Source organism: Mustela nigripes, chromosome 5 (assembly GCF_022355385.1).
Source record: "Mustela nigripes isolate SB6536 chromosome 5, MUSNIG.SB6536, whole genome shotgun sequence".
NCBI classification, from domain to species: domain Eukaryota; kingdom Metazoa; phylum Chordata; class Mammalia; order Carnivora; family Mustelidae; genus Mustela; species Mustela nigripes.
In genome coordinates this window covers 111726508-111735299 of record NC_081561.1, presented here as the reverse complement: position 1 = coordinate 111735299, position 8792 = coordinate 111726508, and positions in this window count along the sequence as shown.

The following is an 8792-nucleotide window of genomic DNA, read 5'->3' as shown; positions in this document are numbered from 1 at the left end:
GTATGTGCTTTGGTGAGTGCTGTGAAGTGTGTAAACCTGGTAATTCACAGACCTGTACCCCTGGGGATAAAAATATATGTTTATAAAAAATAAAAAATTTAAAAACAAAAAACAAAAAACTTTAAATATTATAGACACATTTACTTAATTTCTAATACTGTTGTTGCTTAAAATTAAATAAGATGTTTTCCATGAAAAAAAAAAAAAGAAAAAAGAAAACAAACAAACAATTGTGGAAGAGAGAATGTTGTCTCCAGATTGTTTTCAAACTTGAACTGCAACATCAATTCTTCCCTGGGTCTCCAGGTTGCTAGATCATGTAAGCCAGTTCCTTAAAATCTTTTTCTAAACACACAAACACACAAACCCCCCCCCCCCCCATTCCAATAGGTTCTGTTTCTCTGGACAACTCTGGCTAATATATGTTGCTTCCACTAATTCTAGAAGCTATTAGATACATGGGACAGTCAGCATTTCAAAAAACTACAACCTTTCAGCCTAGTTTTTGAGTGCTTCTGGGGTAGTGGTTTCTTAGGCCCTGAGAGGTATTCAGGAAAAGTGGAACTATCCTTAACTTCAATTTTTGTAAAAATTTTTTAAGATTTTATTTCTTTATTTCAAAGAGAGAGAGCAAGCACCAGCATGAGTGGGGGTGGGGGGGGGCAGGAGGGCAGAGGGAAAAGCAAACACCTAGCTGAGCAGGAAGCCCAATGTGGGGCTTTATCCCAGGACCCTGGGATCATGACCTAAGCCAAAGCAGACACCTAACCGACTAAGCCATCCAGGCGCCCTTATCCTTAACATTTTTTTTTTTTAACATTTTATTTATTTGTCAGAGAGAGAGAAGGCATGACTAGGGGAAGCAGCTGGCAGAGCAGGCAGAGGGCAAAAGCAGACTCCCTGCTGAGCAAGGAGCCTGATATAGGGCTTGGTCCCATGACCCTGGGATCATGACCTGAGGTGAAGGCAGACGCTGAATCACCCAGGCATCCCTAACCTTAACTTCAGATGTCATATTTGATGAATTAAATTACTAAATATCAAAAAAATATTTTATATATCTGAAGAAATGATTAAAATAGTTTGGTTTATTACAAAATGTATTTGGTAAGCACCAGCTCTATGTCAGACTTTGTGCTAGGAGCTGGGGATAAGGAAATGAATAAGATAAAAATCTTTACATTAAAGGGAAGGACATGTTCAATACTATGTGGTAAGTGCAAAGACAGGTGAATCTGGAGTATGTATGAGACCATGTTAGATACCCTGCAGGGATGAATAAATAAATAAATAAATATTACTCTACAAAGAGTGTGGTATAGTACATAGGCTCTTTGTGGTATAGAGTGCACTATGGTTATTTTTGGAAAATAAGTCATTAACCATTAAGGAAAACTACATAAATTAAATGTCCCTAAATATTTGGTCATGGGGAGGGGGTAAAAAAAGAAAAAACCTTCAACGAATAGAAAAATCTCTCTTCTACAGAACCTGTCCTCAGCTTGGCTTATTTTTGATGGTATTATTAAGTGGTGAATTGATAGTTTGTAGTGGAAGAAGCAGTGAGAGGAAGCAGCAGAGTTGTTCTTACCTCTTCTGTGACCCATTTCCCTGAAGATCTGACGGACCTGGCCTTGTCAGGACATTCCATGTTTCAGTCAGTCCTGCTGCTAGTAACTCAAAAAGGTCCCCTTCCCTTCACTTCTCTGGAGCCCTCAAACTGAGACAGCAGAGATTTGCGACCACTCAACTTTTAGCCTACTCTCTGCAATTGCCTAAAGTGTCTCTTGGCTCACCCAGTGTAGACTGGGAATCTGGTTTAGGAGTATTTTGAATGGCCCCAGACAATGATAATATTGCAGTGCTTTGGGAGCACCTGGGTGGTTCAGTGGGTTAAGCCTCTGCCTTTGGCTCAGATCATAATCTCAGGGTCCTGGGATCCAGCCCTGTGTTGGGCTCTCTGCTCCACGGGGAGCCTGCTTCTCCCTCTCTCTCTCTGCCTGCTTGTGATCGCTCTCTCTGTCAAATAAATGAATAAAATCTTTTTAAAAAAGTGCTGCAGTGCTATGACTTTGGATTAATGGACACTTTTATGTCTTTCTCTAGGGACAGAAGGAAATAACTACTCCATGACATCATGCAAATTCAACCTCTCGGCTAGCAGGGTGGAATGTCCATGTTTTTCTTTAATGGAAAACCCACAAGCCATAATTGTTAGGAAATGATTTAACAATCTGCCTGACATGCACTGAGCTTCTGGGAAATGTAAACATGATGACAATGTTTATGATGAGTGTTGGATGATGAAGACAGTTGCCGCTAAAAGAGGAAATTATTTCTCTGTGGTATTGCTTTTAGTGGACTTCTGTGTTTCAAGTCATTTTCCCCATTTCTCAGTTAAGGCATATGAAATGAAGAGGAGCCAAATGAAAGTGTGCCAATTTTCTGGGTCAACTAAAATGTTAGATAGTTGTCAAAAAATAAAGCAAGGAGTGTATTTGCTGATGTGTACTTGTAGGAAGATTACTTTTTTATGGGGTCTTTTGTTTGTTGGCACTGACTCTTATGATGTATACGGCATTCATGGACAAAGGCATATGGATGTTTTTGGGAAGTATAAAAGACACACAGCTCCTTCAGCAAAGTGAGGAAGAGGAAGGGAAGATGTGTGGGAGAGAGGGAAAGAGAGAAGAAGACACACACACACACACACGGGAACCTGCAAATTAATTTTAGATAAAATACACATACACATACACACACATAGAATGAGGTATTTTTATTATTCTTGTCCATTATAATGTCTTGAGCTTAAAACAGAGGCAGAGACTATTAAAGCTCTTTATTCTAGCCAAACACTTTAGTATTTGTGGAAAAAGAAGGAAAAACGAGGGGAAGTTCACTATCCAGGGAAATGTCTGATTTTCAAATTTGGAGTATATTTTGTTGGGGTTTCCAGAAAAGTACTGTCTGTATGCCACTGAGCGCGTTCATTATATTGCTGGCAGCTACATCACGTATTTTAGCAGATGATACAACAACTTCACTAAGTGTAGTGTTTCTTGCATCTGTATGAATGTGACTTTGACTTTTATCAGAAAAAAATATCTTACAGTGCAGCTTTCAATAAATTCATCCTCCTTGTTGCCACTTAAAAATTCTCACTAATTGAGATGTTACATATCATTTTGAGTGGTGTTAACTTAATTATTTCTTATCTGTTGAGGATTTAAACATGCTGGTGTAGCTGGCATTAATTATTAAATAAAGGAGAAAATGATCTGTAGAGCAGCGATGTACTGTAGATGAAGCCATTTTTTTTTAAATCTTGCCCTTAACTTAATCTCTTCTTCTTTTTTTTTTTTTTTTTTCAAACTTCAAAAAGGTTCATGGTACCTGCAAATTAATTTTAGATAAAATAGGAAAATTTTAAGTGCAGGAGCTACAAACTTAATATTCTGTTTTTTAAATGAAGGGTTTGCTTATCAGTGCCTTTAATTTTTTTGAAATGCTTCCATCCCAAGCGTGTCAGGAAATATTGAAATGTCAGAGCCCCTTGGGAGCCACCAAATATTCATGATTACCTCAGAGAATCTTATCTATGTATAAACAGAAAAAAAAAAAGTTCACCTAGATATAGATCAAGGAAAAGTTAATTTTTTTCTACGCGAAATGCCTTACACATAAGGATATATTATTTTCTGATGTAATTGAAATTTGGTTTCCTCAAACTGGCAGCAAAAAGTCCAGCCATTCATCAAAACACAACCTGATTACAAGTGAATAATAATAGTTAAATACTATTAAAATAAGTTTTCTTTTTTAATTTTAAAGACCAAAATTAAATGCTTAAACAATGCAAGAAGAAAAATTGCACCCAGCACACAGAGGATTTTGATCTGCCTTGTTCTCTAATTAACCTGAAATCTCTTCTCACTTTTGGCCTCTCCCTTTCCTTTACATTAAATTTGGCTGCCACAACTACCTTAAATCATTCTACCTAAAATGTTTCATTGGCTTCTAATAATCTCTCAACAAAAAAGATACATATTTTGCAGTCGGCCAGTTCTTCTATCTTTGGCTAAATGCTTGTAAAACCATCCTTGTCTTCAGTTTAGATCTTCCTTTCTTCCCTTCATAAAGCGTATGCTTCCTAACATCCAGATTTATTATTCTGGGTAAATTCTGACACCTGATTTATTAGGGGCAAACTGATAGCTTGTGCCATAAATATGAAGTTATCGGGCAGAAAAACACTGCGACAGAGATAAGAGAAATTGAGAAAGGTCTTAAATAGCAAAGCAAATCTGGGTAAGATTAAAACATAATTTCTATCAAAATTATTTCATGTTTTTCAAGATGCTCAAATGTCAAAATGACTAAAACAAACTTATTTATAACTCCCAAACAGTTTTTAGGATTGATCTCAAGGAAGGGATAACCATTAAAATATTCTTTTGTAAGTGATAATTTTTATTTTATCAGTCATGTAAGTTGAGATTCTTCCTTTCTGAATCTTATTTAGACAAAAGACACCTTGTGAAAATGAACTGGAATGATTATACTTAAAAGTTACCATTTTATGACCTTAAAATACAATAGGTATGACTACATTTTAATTGTCTTGTTACTTAAGAATTTATTACACTTTAACATGTATTATGAAGTAAGTATATCAAAATAGTTTAGGAGGTACATGTAAAAATGCAAATAGTTGAGTTTCTCTGCTCTGAAAAGAGCCTAAAATGTCCCTTCTGTAAGCTGGGGCTGGTATACCCAGAACATACAGCAAAGTATATCAAAGGGCTGATTTGGATCATTTTAGCAGAAGCTGAACATCATATAAGTCCACAAGTAATGTGTTTATAATGTTCAGACAATGATGAGAAGAGCAGAGGGTGGGGGCTGGGAGTGGTGGGGGATGGCCTGAAGTCAAATAGCTGGTTTTCAAGTCTGTGGGCCTTCTTTTGGTTCTAATAATCAGTTCTTCCGAGCCAAACAATTGCAGTGCCTTTAGACTATTTTTTAATGAATTTAAAGGAAATCACTCATAGAGAGATTTTTTTTTTATTCTTTGATCTCGTTTAGGTTATTATGGTCTCCTTTAATCTTCAACACATTTTTTTCACAATTGCACATTATTCAGAGAAGTAAAATAATTCAGCATTTCAGTAATTGTAAAGAAACGTGGAAAACTCTCTTTGTGGGGCTTTTCATGTACTACGAATAGGATAGTCAATCAGTAACTTTCCAAGGGACAATTTGGTAATGAACCACAAAAGACTTCAAATTCAAATTCATTAACTGAAATTCACATCAAGTAATTGATGCTGAGAAAATAATTAAATAATATGCACACAGAAATACATATACAGCTTTTTTACTTTTGTTTAGTTATAGTACAGGAAGCAAATTGGAAACACCGAACACCCACTACAGAATTTCTCTTTATGGCAATGGAATCCCAGTATGTTTGAATATTTTGTGTTAATTGAAATGGTGTTAAAGAACTATATAATGAAATTAAAGAATAAATGAAATGCTTTTGACTTAGAAAAGAGAGTTGCTTTGATCCTATTTTATTTGCTCTAATCTCATTTTGTTTAAAAAGTATATTCCATGTGTTCTTAGAGGAAATAATCTTAAAATGTATATTCTAAATGTGAATAAATGTCCAAATGTGAAAAGATTCAATTATTTGCTAGTGCGAAGTTTAAAAACAATAGATAACACAATGGATTCCTTTGTGCAATCCCAAAAAATATGTACAGCGAAACTTTTCTTATCTTTTTTTTTTTGCCCATGCATCTTTTTTTTTATAAAGATTTTTTATTTGTTTATTTATTTGACAGACAGAGATCACAAGTAGGCAGAGAAGCAGGCAGAGAGAGAGAGAGAGAGGAAGCAGGCTCCCTGCAGAGTAGAGAGCTGGATGCAGGGCTCAATCCCAGGACCCTGGGATCATAACCTGAGCCGAAGGCAGAGGCTTTAACCCACTCTGCCACGCCGGCGCCCTGAAACTTTTTCTTTTAAATATTTTATTTATTTCTTTGGCAGAGAGAAAGAGAGAAAAGCAAGCTCCCTGCTGAGCAGAGAGCCCAATGTGGGGCTCCATCCAGAGATCATGACTTGAGCTGAAGGCAGATGCTTAACCTACTGAGCCACCCAGGCAACCTGATAGTGAACTTTTTTAAAAGCTTCACTTTTGCTCTCTCACTTATAATCTTGATCTCCTTGGGAAGACCATCTTCTTCCTCTGCTCCCTCCCTCCTCTCTTCCACTCCCCTGCCCCTTCTCCTGACCTTTTCTTCTCACCTGCTCTCTCCCCTCCCCCCACCTACTCCACTTCTCCTTCCCTTTTCCCTTTTCCTCTGTCTGACTGCACTTCCCAGGAGGTTCCTCCTAAAGCTAGATTTATTCTTTTCCCTATCCCTGTCAACTACTGTTTACACCCTGGAGATTGGGAGACCTGAATTTATTTTATCGAAAACATGCGCTCTATTTTGCTTTGTTGTCTTTCTTATAATAACCATAATGGGATTTTAAGAATAAAATACCCTCTCATTTAGAATCAAATAGATAACATCTCAGAGCTAAAGCCAGGAAGACTTGAGAGCAGGGGAGGACCATGGAATCTGCCGTAGCCGTGACCGTAACCTTAACACATACTTACACAGACTTGTGCTATAATTCTTCTTTATGCTGCCTAAGCTGAATCATTTCCAAGTTAATTATATATTGTATAGTATAGTAATAAAGATTCGCCCTCATATTTTAAAATGTGGTCATTTATAGGAGAAAACAGGTTAAAGGCAGTATTTAAATGGCAAAAATACCCTGTATATTATTAGAAAAAGTGTATCTTAAAAGTATGTAAACAATGAAAATTTAGATATTTGTTTTAACATCACACATTCTTTGCTTAACAAATTTTTCACATTTACAAGTCTAATAAAACTCCGGTGTAGCCTACTCAGGACAGTGTTTTCTTCTTTCTGCCTCCAGTCTCCCCTCTCCATTCTTATTCAAATTCCTTGAATGTCAATGGGACCGAAGGTGATCACAGGGGCACGCTAAAGAAGGTTGAAAATCCTTCTGGAGAGAAGTTAAAGGCCTAAAAGTAAGGTATTTAAGCAAGGCACTGCAAACCAATGACACTCCTGTTTATTTGAAAAGGGTAACATTCAAAGCATATAGCCCGGATGGCTGAGAACCTATAAGCACTTGCAAGTGGTGAGATTAGATGTCGTTGACTTTCCTAGGTGGGAATAAGACAAAAGACAAAGCATAAGTCACGTTATTCCAGAAAGAGTTATTATTTCATGCATTTATAAGGGGTTTCTCAGAAAATGAACAAAGTCCAGGAAAAAAGTATAATAATGGGAAAATGTTTTGAAGCAACATGCATACTGATCCTTGGGCAAGGGCCACCCATGAGGGCTATTGGACCTTGGCAGGCCATGATACCTGAGTTTGTTTTCTAACTACTTTATGCAAATGAGTATTTGGACCAGATTGTCTCTGATCCCCATTATACTTCATTGTCTCTGCTCTCATGTACTTTGGTGAAGGCAGTCTCCTTCTCCTTCTCCAAATACGTGCATGCTACACACACATACACACACAATTTACCTCTGCAATTATTGAAAATCATTGGAAATGTTGGGGGAAAACCCTCCATGTGTAACCCATTTGTTGAACAACCTACACTTGAAGTGATTTTATTTTTCCTTTAATTCTCCAATCACTTTTAAGTATAACAATTCTGTCTAGAATGAAAATTTACTTATACATCCTGTTGATTGTTTATTTTCTCCTCTTCCTCAGGACTTGCTGGATGTTGGCCAGGCTGATTTGGACCTGCCCTCTCACTTCTCCTCCCTTTCTTTTCCAGTGTGTCTTCTTCTTCCCTGGGCTGGAGTGAGGACTCAGGAGCTGTAAAGGGAAACGTGTCTTGCTCCTATAGTTGTTTCTGGGTCATCACTGTTTTTCCATTCAATACTGGTATCCCAACACCTTCCATTCAGCAAGTATCCCCGTACGGATTCTCAGGTAGGTTCATGCGCGAGTCATCCTGGGAGCCCTCAGAGTCCCTTTGTGCTTATGCCACTTAAGAGGGAGATCTATTGTGACTTCAACTTTTTCAGTGCACTTCAACTCCCGCTTTTGGTGGAGTAGACATTTGCTGTTGGACTACTCTGGCATGGTGGCCGGTCCTATTGGGTGGTAGAGCAGCAAGCTAGTTCAAGTCAAGCTAATTCCTGTAGGGCTTACTAAGTCTTCAGAAGCTCAGATGTCCTTTTTTACCTTTTTTTCCCACGTTGTTATTTTTCTCTGTAGTCATTTGCTTTCCTCACACTTTCCTTGCTCACATAAGCACAGTAGGCAGACAGGAAAGTTTACTGTGTAGGCAGATATCCAAGCAGGAAATAAGGTGTCGGTCTCAGTTATTATAGACTCCCTTAATCTAAAATAAATCACATGGAATTCCACATTTGACTTTATATGAAGTTAAGCATAGTAAAAAAATGCAGGGAAAGAGCCACAGCACTCTCTCAGGCTGACACATCCTCATTCAGATCCAACTCCACACTGCCATCCTGTTTTACCAACTAGTGTTGATGTGTGTGTGTGTGTGTGCATGTGTGCATGTATGAGTATGTATATGTTTGTAATACTTAATAAACTCTGGAGATGCCTAGTAGCAATTATTTTTTTATTTTTTATTTTTATTTATTTATTTTTTTGCTTTCATTAAGGTATTCTCAGGCTCCTTTTACCTGAGTTCTATC